A 20,373-nucleotide genomic window follows, 5' to 3' on the forward strand; every position below is an offset into this window, starting at 1 on the left:
CTGTTGTCTTTAGTTGGTGATCCATGTGCCTAACTAAACTTGGGAGTGACAGAAGCAGAAGGGCTGATTGGACACTGTGGGATAGTTACCAGTCTCTGCCACAGTGGTAAAAACAGTTGAGACCAGAATGTTAGTAATAAAGATCACCTCAGAATTGGTTTTTAGGGATATCTGTAAAAATAACCTTCAATCTAAAGAGATGATGTGAAATATTAGTCTGATGAAAAATTTAATTACAGTTCCTACTGTGTTTTCTTTTTAACAAGTATAATTCATATACAGTATAATGTACAAGTCATAAATGCTAAAATTAATGAGTTTTGACAAATAAATATACTGATATAACCCATGCCCTATTTAAACAGTATTTTTATCACTCCCAAATATTTCTCCATGCCCGTTTTCAGTTAATCTCCCAAACTCAGGCAACCACTGTTTTGAATAGTTGTGCCTATTCTAGAGCTTCGTGGGAATGAAATCAAACAACATATACTATTTTACTTCTTTCACTCCAAAAAATGAGTTTTAAGTTTCGTCTCTGTTGTTGTGAGTAGTATTCCACTATACAAGTTTACTACAGCTTGCCTATTCTCCTATTGATGAATATTTGGTGGTTTATCAGTTTGGACTGCTATGAGTAAAGTGATGATGAATATGAATTTTTTACAGGACATTTATTTTTATTTCTCTTGGATCAATACCTAGGAGTGGAATTACTGTGTCACAGGGTTTACGTATGCTCCCAAGAAATTGCCAGTTTTTCTACCAGCAATTTGTGAGAGTTTCACTTGCTCTAAGTCCTCACCAGTATATGATGTTGGTGGAATTTTCAATAGAAGCTATTCTAATGGGCCTGTTGGGTTTTGAAAAAGGAAAAAATAAAATTTTGTCTCTGGCTCACATATTATCATGTTTTTCAATAAATTCATAGGGCAGAAAATATGTATAACATATTTTTTTTTATTTCAGCATATTATGGGGGTACAGATGTTTAGGTTACATATGTTGCCCTTGCTCCCTCTCCCCCCCTAAGTCCAAGTTTCAAATATGTCCATCCTTCGGGTGGTGCGCATTGCACTCTTTGTGTATGCAAATACCAGTCCCCTCCTCCCTCCTCCCCTCCCCCCCCTCCCCCCTGCCCAACATCCAATAGATGTTATTCTTATATGTGCACTTATGTGTTGATCAGTTAATACCAATTTGATGGTGAGTACATATGGTGCTTGTCTTTCCATTCTTGGGATACCTCACTTAGTAGAATGCGTTCCAGCCCTATCCAGGAGTTCTATAACATATTTTGAAACATATAAAATCTTATTCAGAAAAATGATCCTATGACAAATATTTTATTATAAGAAGGACTCTTTACAAGACTTTATAGTTAATGGAATGCTTGGAGTCAAAAGATCAGCATCTTGCCAACCTTTTCATCTACAAAGATATGATAGCAATAGCCCTTTCAAGGTTTTTGTGATGTCTAAACAAGTTAATGTGCACAATATTAGCATGGTGTCTAATACAGAGTACATGTACAGTATATTTAAATAGAATCTAAGATGAGGTAGTCATTCAAATAATCATGGTCATGACCATAATCATTATCATCATCATCATTATCATCACCATTATCATCTTTATAACCATATCACTAACTTTGACTGAAATCATACCATACTTCAGTAACTGCTGAGCAATTGCATATTTTAATTAAATTCTCAAAACAGGCCTTAACTTCAGCGTTGATATTTAAAATTTTCATGTAATTTCTGACCCTTTTATTCGAAGGTTCTGGCTTGCACTAAGGAATGCTTGCTGCTCTGTGCCCTTTGTTGGATACAGGAGCTATTGTATCAGGAGCTTGGGCAAACACAGAGCCATCACTGAGTAGAACTCACGAGCAGAAAGCCAGCATGGCACAGGAGCAGCATTGCCTTGGCGCCTTGTGGAGAGGGGACCCTTTCCTGGTACATAGCTTCATGGTGTGTTCAGTGTTCAGTTGTGGCTCATACCAAACATGCTTTCTGTTGTATTCTAAGGGAATTAGGGACTGGTGCATCTGCTCACTCTCTGGCTACCGTTTCAATCTAGTCTGTTCCAAGGGACACCACAAGTGTTTGTCTAAACACATTTCATGCACCATATAATAGATGATGAGTTGGACTCAGAAAAGGTACATGATTTGACCAAGGTTGTAAAGTTAGCAAGTAGAAGAAACAAAATTCAAATCCAGGCTATGTGGCTCAAAGTTTCTATTCTAACTTGCTATGATATATGAACTCCTTAACTGGAGTTTATTTATCATTTATTTTCAAACCTAACTGGGACTCCATGTTTCTTTTTAGTATACAATTGTAGACTTTCCATGCTATATGTCTGAGGAGGCCAAATGAGAAATCAAATATGTGTCATAAATTTGTATGTGCAGTGACATGACAACAGAAAATTATAACATCGATCCAATGATGACCATTTGGGTATCTACGTAATTTCAAAACAAATCTCTGAAACACAATTTTGTCTCAAAGACTGGAGAGAACAAAAATCTGGATGGAATTACAGTTGTCCCACTTCCTGGCTATTCAACTTGAGATATGTTACCTAGCCTCTTTAAGACTAAGTTTCTTTATATGTAAAATAAAGATATTGGGCTGGAATAAGCTCAAGAGATCTATTGTACAACATAGTGACTATAGTGACTATAGTTAATAACAGTGTATTGTATTCTTGAAAATTGCTAAGGGAGTAGATTTTATGTGCTCTCACCATAAAAAAAAGTGTATGTGAGGAAATGCATATGTTAATTTGCTCAATTTAGCCATACAATGTATACATATTTCAAAACAACATCTTATACATGATAAATATGTACAATTTCTATTTATCAATTTAAAAAGATATTGGGACTTCTTCATAGGTTTATTTGAGGTTGCAACATAACTTGAGATGTCATATGTTGTTGATCCTAAGAAATGATTGATTATAGTATGATGGATTATTTTATTTTCAATTAAGAAAAAATATCAATTCATTGCAATTATAAACTATAAATATCGATAATAAATTATAAATATTAATTGCAATTATCAGACACTTCAGAATTTCAGAGATGTTAAAGTATGGAAAATGTGTGTCTTAAACATCAATGAAATGCTGACTGCCTGCCACACAAACCCCCACTAAATGATTATCTACCATTGGTATTGTTACTATTATCATTATTATAATTACCATGAAAACCCATAAAACTGGCACAAAGAAGAGTTCTCAGAGTAAGATTCTTCAAAACATGATAGAAAAGATGATTCCCAGAGGCCTCCAGGTGCTTACAACTCTATCCATTGCTATCTTAATCATGGTGACACCAGGACCTCACACATTAGTCAACTATGATATCTGCTTTATTTTATTTTTCATTGTGTCAGCATTAAACCATTATTGGTGAGAGGATTTTCCAGAGGGAATTCTGAAAAGGACAGGAGAGGACATCTACTGAAAGAAATTAAACCAAATCTGTTTTGGTTATATATCTTGAGCAACATAAGTGTCACATTTGAAATTAAGGCACATTCCTCCATTATCATCCACAGATGTGGAGGAGAACCCTAAGACAGAATAAGTATGTCTTTTTTTTTAAAGGTAAAGTACCGATGATATGTAGATATTACATACTCTTTTACATATTCTATAAGGAAAAGATCTTATCAGGAAAAAAGAAAGTTTATTTGGGTTCAAATCTGGAGATTTAGTATTTTCTAGTGTGTGATCTCAAGCAAGTTACCCATTTTCTCTGGGCTTCAGTGTCTTTAGCTGTAAAATGGCATAGAGTTAGCTGCCTGTCAGAGTTGTTTAAATGGCCTTCCCATTTGCAGTTCCTTCTGTTCTTCTTTTTTTTCCTCCTGGTAAGCTCTATTTTATATTTCAGTGCAAGTATCTCTTCCAGAGGAAATTATAGTGAGGCCCCAAGTAATTCCTATTTTCTTGGGGACAGAGGAACTTATAATTTTATTTTGAAGAATTGCTTTTAAAAATATGTTTAACATTTATCTCTTCCGCTAGATCATGGGCTCTGTGATGTTAGAAATTACATATATCATTGTTTTATCTCAAAACCCTACTACAGCACCCGGCACACTGTAGGTGCTCCCTCATTTTCTCAAATGAATGAATGAATAAATGTGTAAATGAAAAAAATGAGGTAAAATGTCTAGTTCAACTCCTGGCACTGAACAAGCTCTCAAATGGTAGCTCTTGTAATTTCTCCAACAGCTCAATGCCATCTTTATGAAAACCTTCAGAAATTGTATTTTACCTTCTTCCTGGGTTGCTGTGTTGCAGTCATTTTAGCTGCACTAAGCCTGCTTGTCTGGGACCTGGTTTTATTTTCAGGAATCATGTGGACCCACATGGCTGAAAGAAGATTTCTGAGCATGTTTACCCTTGCATGATGGGCTGCCACAATCTATATCCATTTGACTGGATCTTAGTGAAGATTTGTTTCTTTAGAAATTAAGGCATTTCCTCCCCCTGTGAGTGAGAAGGAATCAACAATTGCTATAGAAGTGCTAGCACCTACTGATGCCTTCCAATTATCCATGAAGCCCTGGTGACAGGAAAGAGCAGTGTTTGCTTCAGGAATTGCCTGGGGGAAAAGCACAGCCATTTTCAAATGCACCAAACAGGTGGATTGGAAAGAATAAATGAGAGCACCTGAATGGAACCACGGTCAGGCAGAGTGCTTTCATCATGATAATCTGCCAGGCCCAGGCCATCATTCTTAGGGTGCAAAGAGGCCTATTTCCACATGGCAAAAGATGTATAAAATGAGCTGGTGAAACACGTTTAGAGATTTCTGAAAAATGACACAGTTTGTTTCCATGTATATGGATTGAGCATGCAGAGATCATTGACCAAAGCTGTGGCACCATCTAGTTTTGATCTGACAATGGAGTTTTTTCTAGTCTACCTAGATTCTGAAATCAGACTGTGTGGATTTGAATCCCAGTCCCAGCACTTATTAGATGTGTAAATGCTGGGTGCATCACCAAAGTTATTTGAGTGGTTATTATAACCACTTAATATAATACCACTTTAAATAGAGATTTCACAGGTATAATGCTCAGAAAAGAATACGAACCCAGTTATATCTGGTTGGAAAGTTCATATTTTTTGCACTATACAATGATATTCACTCAGATAGTACTATTAACTGCAGCGTGCGTAAGTGCCACCCATCACAAGCAAAATGGCATGAGATATTTGTGACAGAGCTTTTACTATTTAAATTCATAGTGTTTGTATTCTGAGAATGAGTAACTAGGAACTCCAAGACCAGACCCTAATAAATAACCTTTATTTCTCCAGTGCCCGTCATGGGGCATGGTAGATAATGGAGACTTAGTACATGTTATAGTGACGATATTGATAGAGAAGGAAATGAAAAGTCAGAAAGGGGAACAGTCTGGATGGGAAAATGGCTGCTGGTCTTGAATGTCCCTAGCTGCTTCTATTGCATTTTTGATATGTTTTCTAAGTCACTAAGTACTTTGCTTGCCCCCTTTCATGTGAACTCTGTTTTATCAACATTCTACATGTGAACACACCTTCTAGGTGTTATATACTGATTGCCATGTGATTGATTCTGCATGCAACAAGACTATTGTTTCTGTTAGAAGTTGCTTTAAGAGAAATATACTGACCTAAGACTGAAAGTTTTCTGGCAACCTCATCACATTTACCCAGATCCATTCTAAGCTTATTGTTAAGTGAAACCTGAGAACTTTTTGACTGAAACTCCAACATCCTGTACACAAATAACTGATTTCTTTGAACTAAAACTTAAGACTTGACAACTACTTCTGTTGGGCTATTCATGGAGAGATGGTTTTTTGAAAGAGGTAGAGTTTCAGGAATTGTTTCGATGATGGAAGTGGGTAGGTTGAACTTAAATGCAGGTAGAATGGGTATGTCCTGGGTTGGCTAAAGAGATAGATAAGCATCTGTAGGTCCAGAGGATTGGCCTGGCAGAAGAAGGGCAACTACAGCAGAGGGTGAGGGGCTTAGAGACAGTGTGTGCTGCAATGAAAAATGGCTGCAAACCTGGTAGGGCTGGGAAGAAGTGAGCTTTGGGGGAACTTGGAGTTTCTCATCTTTTCCATCTCCTTGAACCTTCTTCAAGATTTCCTTTACTCTGAGGTACCAAACAGTGGCTAAAGCAATAGCTTGTCTGTACCCAGTAAATTGGAACATCTACCTCCATCAGTTAAAGTAAGGATAAAAATACCTTGAACAGCACAAGCTTGATTCAAGCGCTGCATTTCTTCCATATGTTCCATATATTGAGGATGATTCATAGTTACAGTGGATGCTAGAAATAGGAATCCCATTGTGTCACTGCAGAATATTCGAACATTCAATTATTGCCTTTTGCATACTAGGCCTAATGAGTCTCAGCAGTTAGTAGCTAATATAAAAAGCATAAAGCCACTTGTTACATTTTAAAAATATTCCATTTCTGGCTGCTTTTGTGGTTTTTCTACTCTGAAAGCCAAGATTTACCCTGACCACTCTTTCATTTCCTTTCTTTTTACCCATTCTAAAGAACTAATCTTCTTAGTACACTGACATCATTACTGCCTGAATTTATTTCTGGAGGGAGTTTAACAAAGTTATTTGTTTCATAGACTTAAGATTTGAGTAGAGACATTGCGATAAGTGGATTAAAGGTAGATGCCCAACTTAAAATGTATTTAAAAGAATGATTATTGAGCCCATCTGGCTTTGTCTGTCATAAGCAGAAGTTATTCTTGCTTTTGATTGCTTAGAATATTATTATTGAAAAATTGTAATAAAAACAAAGCACTTAGTGATTTCAGAAAGATTAAATGAAATGGAGTTCCTAGCATGCTGCCATTAACAGATCTCTTGAGAACAAAATACCTTTATTAAAACTACTCTGGACAATACAAAGGATAGGAGTATTTGGATCTCCTTAATCACTGGCCTCTGAAGAAGGGTGTGGGGAGGAGGATATTGGCATACTCACACACTGAGACCTTCCAGGGGCCATGCAGGGCTTGGCACTGTTTGCCTATAGGGTTGTCCTTAGGGATTATAGAATTGCCCCATCTTCCTCAAGGAGCCTAAGATCCTCATCTCAAAGGTAATTAAGTTTACAGGGATAACATCTTGGAAGCGATTGCTTACTCTTTCAACAAAGATGCCAGTTTGTGTAGTATTCTCTCTTCTTTCCCTAATTCCTCTATCTTCCAGGACTTCTGTACAACCATAGCAACCCATTCCAAATTGTCTGTCACTCAGAATGGGTTTTCAGCTCTGCTGTTCCATAACTTGATCTCTTAGTCCCAATGGAATTAAAATCTTAGGAGGCTGAAAACTGGCCTAGTCAACATCACTGGGCAGATCTGTACCCATGATGGAGAAATAGGTCTGCGCCTTACATTGTCTCATCCAGAAGTGTGAGTAGAGATACATATAATATCAACAGAGCTATGTGGCTGAATCCTGGGATATCTGCAGTGTTGTAGCTAAATCCTGCAATCAGAATTCAGCAAATTCTGGAAGGAATTTAGGTATCAGGAAGAAGGCATCTTGACCTTGTACTTGGAGAGGGTCTGTTTGTGGGAGGCCATCCTGAGAGACTGAAGTGCCACCTGAAGGCACTGAAAGATCTGGAGAGGGGCAGGTAATCTTTTACTTACATAGGAGCATAACGCTTAGTTCTGCCTCTGTCAACCAGATTTTGAACGATGATGTGTGCATTGGAACACATTCTTTTCATTTGTAGAGCCATGGCTATAGAAAGAAAAGCTAAAGAGTAAAATCCATAAATTTCAAACAAAGGAAGAGTAGTACATATGAATAGGGAAAAATTATTCTCCATGACATCTAGGATTAAGAATAAATTTACATCTACGCAAAGAAGTTTAGGGGAGACTTCAGAAAACAAATTCCTGGAATGATTATGTGATACTAGAAAATTTCAGAGGTTATGGGATCTCTGGTGAAATTTCTAGTCACTTCTATTTATGCTCCTGATATTTTTTTTTCCTTGAACTTTCTTTGGAGGATATTTGAACTAGAAAACTGATTTGTTTTATTTTGTTTTGTTTTGTTTTTATGACTGAAGAACTAGACTTTGGTCAAGAAATAAGGACTCAGATTGGTTTGTTTTGGATTTTACAAGGAATTAGAAAGACATTTTTATTTTTATTCTTGTTAAAATCTCTTCCTGGTCTCATTGAACCTAGTCCCTCTGCCTAAGGAAGTTAAGTATAGTGAATTTTAGTAAAACTGTTTTTGATGCCAGATTCTGTGGTGTCTTGCTTTTCGCTCAGTCAACTGAAGAGTCACAAGTGGGCATGGTGACATACTAATGCCTGGTCACAAGTGAGATTGGATAGCAAGATTAGAAAGATAAAGACAGACTCTATTGTCAAAGTGATTATAATTTTTTTAATTTAATGTAACCTTTTGTGGGAAGAGGTAATGCCCAAATGAGAGAAGAATGTTCAAGGTGAGGGTACATGGATAACAATAAGTTTCAGAGTCTAGTCCTATAAATAAAACTTTATTTATTACCCACTAATCTGAGAACAACTAGTAGGAGTTGTTTTTTTCAATAAGTTCTTCATTAGTTTGCTTTTCTTTTTAAAAATGAGAATTAAATGTTAAGAAATCAACATGGAAAACTGCCTGGTATTCTTGGGTACACACCTCTATGTTGAAACCCGTTGAGTGCACTTTGAGTTTAATTTGGGCACATTTCATTCTCAATGTTAAAATTCTCAACTTGTAGCTGAATACCAAAAATGAGACAATTTAGTAGGTTTTATATTCCTCAATTTTTAAGCTTTTTAAAAAAAGTCCTTCTATATCTTGCTCCTTTGTCCTGTGAGAGCTTCATCATTAGGATAGCTGCTGATATAAATTTAAGAGCCATGAATCAGGATGACTTGCTAGAAAATCATTAATTCTCTCTTTATGGGGCAAATTTTCATTAGGTCAAATGCACAGCCAACACCTTTTCTCAGTTTATTTCCTAAGGTTATATCTGAGAGATGTTATGTCAGTCTGACCCGATTCATTAAATTAATTCACAGGAGCAATTTCTTGAGGTATTGGCTTTACGCCTGATCCCTGAAGGGCCTGTGGAATCACTGGGCTACTAAGGCTATCAGGAAGTCATATTCAAGATCAGGCTTCAGAAGAGGAAGTACCAGGTTTCACTTCTTGTTTCTAGGAGGCATTTCTCCCTCCCTTCCTCCCTTCCTCCCTTCCTTCCTTCTTTCCACTTAGAGAAAGGCCGATAAATGAACACTGGCTAAATAATTTTTACTAAGAAGATCTAGAATGAGTCCAGTGCTGCTTATCTTATGGCTCCTGGTAACTTCTGGTATAAAAGGAGGCAGAAGTGGAAGCTAAACAAAGAGACTGAGCTGGCAGAAATTGATTGCTTTTCCCCTTCTTCCTTCATTCTGGACATACCTATCTTCTCGACTCTGTCCATATCTGATATCTTTTCTGAATGTGGGTGGAGAAAATGCTGGGAGATTCTGGTTCTCAAAATCTTTTACTCCATATCGGACTTCATCCCTGTGGCTCATGCCCATTATCTATCACCAGAACACTTGACAATTTTCCTGACACGGCCAGTCTGAGAGCTTCATCTTTGATATCTCCAATGCATAGGCAATATTGTATTTAAACACTCATCCCACTGGATTGCAGTATCCTGATTACATTGCTTTCTTTCCTAGCATATTGTGAGCTACTTGGTGGAAAAGAATGTCTCATTCATATTTGTATCCCCAATGACTAGCAGAGTATCTCAGCATAGTAGGTTATTAGTAATTGCAAGTGAATATTAAATGCCTGGATAATTGCATGGGTAGATGGATGGATGGATGGATGGATAGATGGATAGATGGACATCTGAGCTGTCACCTCTTATTGCTCAGAAATTTAACAGTTCTCCTCTGAAAAAATGAAGGTTTTATGAATATCGCTAAAAATTTTCCTAACATTCTGGGAATCTATGATTCATTGGGTAGGGTTCCTGCTTCAAAGCATGCCTCTAGGTTCTGGCCTTTTAATTTTTTTCTCCCAGAGTTGCTGATCCCTATTGCCCAAATTACTTGGAGTCTGAATCCTATTCTGTCTGTTGCATTTTCCTGATCATCCCTGACTTTGCTGACTTGTCTGGGCTTGGGCCTTATCTATTTAAGTTACATTGCCTGCTCTGCTCTTCCCTGTCCTTATGCCATAGAAGTCAGTGAATGCCATCATTCTATGAGATGTTGCACTAGACCTGATTAATAATTCAATATTTCACAAAGATCCAATGTACATGCTATGGCAAGGCATGGCCATGATACTTCTATCCATCCATTTACCCTCTTAGCCATCTTTTTCATGTCATTTTTTGAGCAGATATTATGTTCCAGATATGCTATATGTATTTGCAGGCTTAGAATAAGTGAAGACTAAACAGAGTGCCTGATCTCAAGAAGCTTAGCATCTACTAGAAATAGGCATGTAAATTAGTAAGTGTAATAAAGTGTTACAGTTTGGGTGTTAAGGAAAAAATCTGTACAGAGTATGGTGAGAGATCAGAAGAGAACATGGTCAGTATTGCCTAAAGGAGAAGGCAGGAAAGCTTGAGCGAGTGAAGGAGTAACTGCAAACAGATTAATATGGTTGGAGGTTAGAACACTAGACAAAAGAAATGAGCTGAGACTGCTACTGGGCCCACATCATAGTTCGACCTTTCCTCTGCTCACTCCTATGTACCTCTTCCTTCAACAGCTGTTGACTCAAAGGCATTCCTTAATTAACACCCTGTATGTTTAATTCCACCTCAGAGTCTGCTTTACTGAGAAGACAATCTTCCACCTAAGGAGGCTTTCTGTAGGTAATGAAGAAAAATGAAACAGGAGAGTAACATGATGACAATTGTGCTTTAGGAAGATCAATGTAGTAACAATTTGGAGATAATATTTAATCGATCGGTTGTTAGGCTGTTGTCAGAGCCCACCCAAGAGTCAATAAGGGCATGAAGTTAGAACGAAAGAAGAATAGAGATGGGGGAATAGAAGAGGTGCTATAGATACAGAGTAGGGAGAAATGGCTCATAGATGTAATATGGAGAAAGAGGGAAAATAAGTTGAAAAAGAGCAATGCTCACTGAACTAAAGAACTGAGGAAGAACAGGTTTTTATTGGGTGGGGGAGGTACATAGGAGAAACGGAGTCTGCACTGGCCACGTTGAGGGTGTCTTAGGATATCTATATAAAGATGGCCAGGGCACACAGGGCAGCTCTGGATTTCCAGCAGTGCGGTCTGGGCTGGGAAAAGGGAACATGGCTATTATCATCCTATGTGTGGAGGCAAATGGAAGGAATGAGATGAGTTCACTTAGGGAGAGTAGTCTTCTGAGAAGAGGGCTATGGACAGAATGCTGGAGTACACCAACACTTAAGACACTGTAACTGCACCCTGAGGGCCATTCTGACTATAACGCTAAGCTGGTTAAAGGGAAGCCATTTTCTTCCAGTATACTTTCAGCTTGTTCTGTCTTAAAAGTTTAGAATTAATCTGCTGCTTGCTTACACAGCTGCTGGGCACAAGATTAGAAAATGATCTTGAGAAAAAACAGATCAAGAATCTGGAATAGGTCAACTGCAGACTACTGATGACTAGATCCACCAGATGACCTATTGTTTGCTGATAACCACCAAGCAAGTCACAATGACCTGCACAAAGCTTGCTTTCTGCTATGTAACTCCTTTACATATCTCTGCCATGTATGTCAGGTGGCGGGTAGCCAAACTTATGTTTGGCAAAAATGCTAGCAGAAGAGGAGCCAAGGAAAGGGACTGAGGAAGAATCTTCAGAGTGTAGAGGGAGAAGGGGGACAGACATTTGTGAAGGAATAGTAGGCAACTGTGTTAGCGGTCAATAAAGAATGAAAGTGTTAAGTTTGTTCCAGGTGGGAATCTGAAAAGTATGTGTAGGACAGAATGTGGTAAATGCAAAACTTAGGCTTGTAAAACAATAGCCGCAGGAGTCTGGAGAGTCCCAGGACTTTGCAGATCTAACAGATAGCTGTAGGCAGAATTCCTTCCTCCTCCCTCCCTGATAGAGAAAAAGTTTATCCCTCCCTAGCTCTCCTGATAAGAACCTCTCCGGAGCTGAAGGATGGATGTGACTGGGGCAGGGGTCTCAGGGTCTCAAAAGAATTAATTATAAGCAGCTGTTCTTGTTGCAGCAGAGCTGACTGGGAACACACCAAGTAACACACGGAGATTGGCAAAAACAGGTTTTACTTCATGCAGGCTGGCAAGACTCAGAGGGGAATTTGCTCTCCCCAAATTCTGAGCGCCAGACAAAGAGCTTAGCAGTCTTTTATACAGTCTGCTTAAGGAGCAGGGGTACGGTTACAACAGGGTTAACTTTAGTGAGGCAGAGTCCTAAGCTACTTCATGGCCTGGTACTCTAATTGCTACAGGTGGTTTATGAGGGCGGCAGCTGTTGGGACGGGGGGAGTTGCAGGGGATGAGGCCCAGGGAAAGGTTGCAAGGGAGGAAACCCGGTAGTGGAATTTTCCAATTATCCACTTCATTTTGGCCCACTTACTTACTCCCCCCGAAAAAACCCTCTATAAAACCCAAGGCTCTCCTCTTTTCTCTTGTGGACACTTTTTTGCCTCCACCCATCTGCACCTAGATTCTCAAAATAAACAACATTTTGCCACCCATGAAGCTTTTTGTGTCTCTCTCTTGGCTCCAGACCTAACAGAAAGTTACTTGAATTTGACATATGATGATCAACCATCCATTCATCATCTATCATGTTCCAGGCAGTCTGTGAGTTATAGGACATTCAAGAAAGAATAATGCTAAGTCCTGTCATATGGTATCTGCAGACCACTAAAGGATAAATACAAATAAGAAACTTTTGGGCAGTGTGAAAAGAACTTTGATTAGGGTAACATACAAAATGCTGGGGGAAATTTGAGTTTGGGGGGTAGTTGCTAAGCTAACACAGTCTTTTTGGAGCAACTAATAATGAAAAAGACCTTGGGAAGATAATTGACTTCACCAGGAGAAAAGTAGAGAAGCATTCAGAGAAAGATCAGAGGTATGAAAGGGTCTATTTCAAAATCAATGACTCATTATTTCTCTAATGGCCAAAAATGTGATGTGAAAGAATGTCATTGAGTATTTAAAACACATTCTAACATTTCAGCAAGCTAGACACAGCTGTCTGCAGCTTCTCTTCATTCTCCTCTGCAGTATAACCTTCAGTACCATTTTCTATGTAATCAAATCACACAAGTCACATCTCACTCAAGAGAGAGGTCTAAAGAGTAAACGATTCTTCAAAGTTTATTGGCTGAAGCTGCTGCTTGCTCTAGGGCCTACTAAATACAATTTTATTTCTAACAAATGTACACTTTTGTTTTCTACAGCCCAGGGACCAGAATTTTGAGCTTGGAAAATAATGCTCTTTCCCAAATTTTATTTTTGATGCTATTTGCTCACTTGTTTAAAAATAAAAAGCTTTTTCTTTTTGATTTTAAAGTCATGCCTTCTGGCATACATATAGATGTTGCCAAAAGCTTGGCCACTCGTTCACAAGGCTGAAGAAGAATGAGGAGAAGTGGTTTGAGGAGGAAGGAAACAAAGTTTACTTTGCCGACAAAGGAGGAAGCATGGTAGAACTTCTAGTCTCAAAATCCCAAATTTCCTGAACAGAGGCAGAAATACAGGGCTTTTAAAGGGAGGGTTCTAGGCTTCAGGCAATTACTGTAGTTAACTCTTCTAATTGTCCCATCTTTGCTAAAAACAAAGCCCATGAACTCTGTTAGCTGCCCACCTGGGAGGCTGGGGCCACCTGGGAATTTTAACAAAAGACTTACCCTGCCTCAGGGATGGAGACCAGGCTGCAGTTCCCAAAAGAGTGGGGCAAGTTTTCCAGGCCATTCCCTCTATGATGTAGTTCACACATTCAATATTTCTCTTCCATATCTATGGGAGGAGGGGTGACTACTCTGTTACATAGGGAAGAAAATAAAACCATCTGCAGTCCCAGAGCTCAGAGATGACCACTTTTAATAATTTAAAGAATTTCTTCCACTATTTATTCTACGTATCTGTTCCTTCATATTGAAACTGTATTTAGATTTGTATCTTGTTTTTTTTTAATATAAGCATTCTTTTCTGATATTGTAGGGGGTAAGGGGAAACTTCCCCTTTCCCCCAGAAGGTTTACTGAGAGATAAACTCACAATAAGGCAGATTAATAAGAGAAACAGATTTATTTATTGTGCACATGGGGAGAATCAGAATGATTACCCAATATCACAATGGGGTGCAGAAATCTATATACCCTCATTCTGGAGGGGAAGGGGAGATGAGAAATATAGATAATTAATTATGTTTAGGGGTAATAAATTGTTACTAGGAAGAATGAATAGATATCTAGGAGAATAAATGGATGAGGGAAGCAGATTGACTTGCAAATGAGTCTCTTTGGAAATTAAACCAACCTGTGAGACAGGTATTATATTTCAAATGATTTGGGGCAGGTCTGGTTGCATTCTTATCTTCTTTCCTGTAATATATTGAAATAACAGGGAGGGGAAGGAAAGTTCATTGTTCTTGATGGATCTGTCTGGTTGTATGCAGATAGAGGGAAAGTCCCTCCAAGTCCTGTTGATCTCTAAGGGCCTTTATTCTAAATACTCTTTATACCAAGGAGTGATATTTTGGGGTGAAATTTCCTGAGATCCTTCAATATTGCCTTCTGACTTCTGGATGATTAGCTTGAGGTTTCCTTAATGTGATGTCTCTACATAGTGTATACCCCTGTATTTTATTTGTCACCACTATTCTTATAAACCTTTTCTGAATGCTCCTCTTTCCAGTAGGATCAAAGGCTGCCACTTAGTGTCTTTCCCTGTATTTTTCACTGGCTCTTTCCAAAGGACCTATATATGTTTGTTCGTGAGGTGCTCCAGGGCAAGAGCCATGTCTAATCCATTTTTGTTTCCTGACATATAATAGACTTTTATTTTATATCTATTGACTTAATAAAGACTCTAATAAAATCAAATTTTTGAAAGCCCAGGTGGCAACCATTGTGCCAAGGATTTTTATCTGTTTCATTCCTGATCTGTATCACAGTTTTCAGTTTTACAGGTGAACATTGTGATCCCATTTGTCAGATGAGGATCGAATGTTTAATATAATTGACTCTAAGTCATGAATTAAAAGTCTTGATTAAGGACAGGAAACTGAAATAGTAAGGCCCCAGACCCACTCCTTCCACCTAATCATAAAGTCAATGCCAGTCTCCATGTAGGCTGAAAATTTTGTTAAGAAATTTTGATAAGAAATTAAGGTTGTCTCTAAAATAATAGGCCAGAAAAGACATGAAAGAAACATTTATAAGGTAATGAATCAAGGAGGAGAGGAGAGAGAGCTTTCTACTAGGAAAGGAGGACTATTTTATCACTGACATTGTTTAGAATTGCCAGTGTATAGTTATAATAAAAAGCAGACAGTCTTTGGTTGGTTTTATTATTTGTAAAATTTTCTGTAGGCAATACATCCACTGATTACCTGCACCAGTACAGACTGCTCCAGCCCATCACATGCCTTAGTATGCTCTGCATGTATAAAAGTATTATTGATTATAATAGGTTGTATTTGGCAAGTATCAAATGAGTACAGCGAAAGTGGAAAACAATATCCCATATTTTAATCAAATATCACAATTTACCCCTTTTGTTCCATTATTTGAACATTGTATGTTTGGGTCAAAGATAATAAAAAGAAAAGGCTGGTGCTGTGTAGGAGTGAGGGGAAACTTGCCCTTTCCCGTGAAAGTTCACTGAAAGATCTGTAAGGCTGGTGGTGGGCACCCCTCCCCTCCCTAAAGAAAAAAAGAGAAGCCCATAAGACCTGCCAAAAATAACTGCTAGGCCCAGCTAAGTTAAAGAATAACCACATCTGAATATTCACCCAGATAAGAGAAGTTTCGAGCCCTGGAGTCCACACATACCACCAGCCCCTCCTATTTCTCAATACCCGCCCTAAAACTGCAACAAAGAGTTCCCCACTTTTCACGCGAAAACTCTTTGAGCCAAAAAAACTCCCATCCCCCAACTCTAAAACATATATAAGCCCGCTCAAAACTTCTGGGCAGCGTGACTTCTCTGGCCTCTCTCTTGGGACCTTGAACCTCGCCTGGGAGCGCTCAAATAAAGCATCATTGCTTGCCCTTTTTACTCTGCTTGTCTTTCTTCCTCTGGCGCCGACCACCCAAAAACCTTACAAGATCAACTTACAATTAAGGCAGATTAATAAGAGAAAGGTTTATTTATCATGTGCATGGGAAGAATCACAGAGTGATTGTCCAATACCAATGAACTTCAGATGTTCCTATACCTACCTGTCTTTTTGGAGGGGTAGGGGAGATGAGGCGTGCAGGTAATTCTGCTTCGCAGAGACAAATGGTGCTAGGGAGAAGAAATGGATGGGGGAAACAGATTGACTTGTAAATGATTCCCTTCACAAATTAAATTAACCTGAGGGACAGGTATTATATTTAAATGATTTGGGCCAGGTCTGGTTGCATTCTTGATTGTTTTTTCCTGCAATATGCCGAGATAATAGGGAGAGGAGGTGAAGTCAATTGCCACTTTGATCTTTTGATCTGTCAGTCTAGTTTATGCAGATAGAGGGAAAGCTCCTTCCAAACCTTTTTGATCTCGAATAGCCTTTAATTCAAAATATTCTTTATACCAAGGAGTCATATTTTGGGGTGAAATTTCCTGAGCTCCTTCAGCTGCGATGAGGGCACAGCAGTAGGCAATTCAAAGATTAATTTAGGATGGTGATTTTTTCAATCAGATATCTGAAACATCCACACATCCTGGGGCTGTGACCTGATTGTCTCTCAGCTATGTCCTCTTAGGGGCATTCAGGGCCCTTCAGTAACATGTCATCATATGTTTGCATCCTTGTCCTCAAATACCCTGAACACACTTATTTTTTGGTAATAATATGAATAACAGATTTAATTTTTTAAGTACTCACTGTGAGCTAGACATGAATTTGTATAGATTACCCTATTTATTCTAAGAGTAACTCTCTAAGGAAATGGAAATAATCTCCATATAATATAATAGCTACTAAGTAAGAGGACAAGCCATTTAATGCCAAAATCTTTGCATTTGAACTCCAGTACATTTAATGCCACAATCTTTGCTTTTTTCATTTTTTCAAGCCTTGTTTTGATCTCCTGAGACCTTGCTTGGGGTGAGCATTCTGCTTGTTGAACATCTATTCCCCTTTCTTCTGCTATAAGCACCTGATTTTTCCACTGGGGAATTGCATCTTTCCCATTAGATACACTCATAGTATGCCTGTCAATCAAAGTGCATCATCCTTACCCTAGCCATCCTGACATAGTGGTGACCCAAACCAGGCCAATCAAGCACTCTGTCTCTAGATCTTGTATTTTAAGCCTAGCATAGCATAGTATCTAGTCATCGACAGAATTTATTAATCCTATGCTAAAGTCCTAAGGAGACTCTTCATTAGTTTCTATTGTCTAAATCCCAGAGTTGCCCTAGTTCTGGTCCTTTCTGAGCCTTGTTATTCAAATTTTTCTTTAATTCTGTGAGTTATCCCATAGTTTTCCAATAAATTACTTTTTGGCACAAATTAACCAGAGTCGATTACTGTGTATCTGTTGCCTGCCAACAAAGAACCCTAATAAACATGGTCACATCCTGTGCTTTGTCTATTAAAAACAACAGCACAAAAAGACAAATAAAGAAGAAATTGTGAGGAGGGGAAGAAAATTTCCCCTTCACTCCCAGAATGTTCACTGAAAGATCAACTCACAATAAGGCAGATTAATAAGAGATAGAGATTACAAATTTTTTTACCATGCAGATGGGGAGAATCACAGAATGATTACCCAGTATCGCAGTGGAGTCCAGAAGTTTATATACCCTCATTTTAGAGGAGAAGGGGAGATGAGGAATATAGGTAATTCTGTTAAGGAGCAATATATAATTACTACGGAGGATGAATAAATACTTGGGAGAATGAATGGATGGGGAAAACAGACTGACTTGTAAATGATTCTCTTTGGAAATTAAATTAACCTAAGAGACAGGTAATATCTTTAAAATGAATTGGGCCAGGTCTGGTTGCCTTCGTGATCTTCTTTCCTGTAATATATTGAGATAACAGGGAAGGGAAGGAAAGTTCATTGTTCTTGATGGATCTGTCTGGTTGTATGCAGATAGAGGGAAAGCCCCTTCTAATGCCTGTTGATCTCTAAGGGCCTTTAATTCAAAATACTCTTTATACTAAGGAGTCATATATTGGGGTGAAATATCCTGAGCTCCTTCAAAATTAACAACTAATCCCTATGTGGACACTTACTTTGTTTTACACTGTACCCTTATTCAGATTTCTTCTTGTTTTAGAATAAGCCACTGGTGAGGATTGGAAGCTTCAATAGGTTTACATAGAGATTTAAAGAGAGCAGAGGGTCAAGGGGTCTGTGGACTTCCAAAAGCCCATTGTATAGAGGTGGATACTGACAAATAAATGAATACAAAGATCTGGTCAATCTTTCAGTATGAGTTAATGAACAACCTAGAACCAGGCATTCTCCATCTACCATAAGGATGGGCTTTTTAACATATGCCTCAACCACATAGTTACTTCACTTTAAATGTGTTTTTACAATGTGAAGACTTCTCAACTTTAACCAACTCCCCCAGAAAATTGTTTTTCAACAAAATCATAGTGTAAAAAGTAATTCATAAAGTTAGTATAGTAGTTTTTTGTTCTTGTTATTTATTTTAGGAATTGGAGGGATCTCTTCATTTGTGAAATTATAGAACATAGAGAGATTGGCTAAGAGAGGCTCCATATCTCTTTCAAGATATCTTGAGCATTAAATGACCCAGATACCTGGTTCTAAGGAGCAGCTTATGATTCCAATCCATGTGCTGAAGGTGACTCTGTTTTTGGCCAGTGCCCCAGTTTTGTTAAGGTATTAGTTTTAATTTCTCAAAAACAGGACCTCTCCATGAAAGGTTTTATGAAAGGGGAGTGACAAGATTCTGTCTGTCGGAGAATCACTCCTGCAGCAATAAAAAAGTTGATTGGAAAAGCACTTAAGTCGGGTCAGGTAGACCAGTCAGGAGACTATTGCAATAATACAGGAAAGAAGTCATAAAGGTTTAAATCATGGCCCTTTTTGAAGTGAGGAAGAGAAAATGACAATTAATGATTCCGCATTCATTGGAGTTCAGTTTACATGGGCCATCTCATTTGCAGCACTTTATCTACTGAAGGGATTAAATGCTACCAGGCACACCTGCTTCTTAACTTGAGCATCACTCAAGAATAGAACTCCAGCCAAGTAAAATGCAATTTTCTCAGTATGGGACTTCAGCTAAAAACTAGTGAGCACAGCAGTTCCTAATTGCTAGACTGGCGACTCTTTGCCTAGGTGGGGAGATCAATTTGAAATAACAACAACAAAACAGGATGTATTCTGTGGCAGACATCTCTCCAAAGACAATCTAGCCAAGAGGAGGTCTGCAAAATCCAAACCTGCTATAAATAGGAAGTTCCAAAGGAAAGCTTCCAAATTCTTAGGAATGGAACAAGAACCCATAGTATAAATGACTTTATATTTCCAATGTTTCGAACATTCTCTGACTTGGTTATGAGATGGAGTGGTCAATGCTGGCTTTTACCATGGTCCTAAAATATATAACTGACCATGTGGCTTTACTGCTAGAAACGCTTCTCAATCATAAAGACTCCAGAACCATAGTCCAACCATAATGTTGGGACAATTTAGGGAAGGAGGGCGGAGTGTAAGGGCTGTTACAAATCATTGTTATTAATTAAAAAGAGTTAAAGTATGGAAGCTTCAAAATACTTATTTTTTCTTATTACAGCCAATTCAAGATTATATCTAAAATAAGATCACACTCACCCAATAGAATTACACCATTCTGTCTTGACTACAAAGGAAGAGGCTGAAATGCCAGGTCACTGGGGAATTGCATTACCTTCAGTACACTCATGGGAAGAAGGTGCAAATGTGATGATTTCAGTTAAAAAAAAGGTTGATAATCACTGACCACAAGAAGATAGATACTCTTTTAATGATATTCATAATGAAGGAGCTCAGGAAGTTTCACCCTAGAATATGACTCCTTGGTATAAAGAGTATTTTAAATTACAGGCCCTTAGAGATCAACAGGCCTTGGAAGGGGCTTTCTTTCTATCTGCATAAAACCAGACC

Source organism: Propithecus coquereli, unplaced genomic scaffold, assembly GCF_000956105.1.
Source record: "Propithecus coquereli isolate 6110/MARCELLA unplaced genomic scaffold, Pcoq_1.0 Scaffold170, whole genome shotgun sequence".
NCBI lineage: Eukaryota > Metazoa > Chordata > Mammalia > Primates > Indriidae > Propithecus > Propithecus coquereli.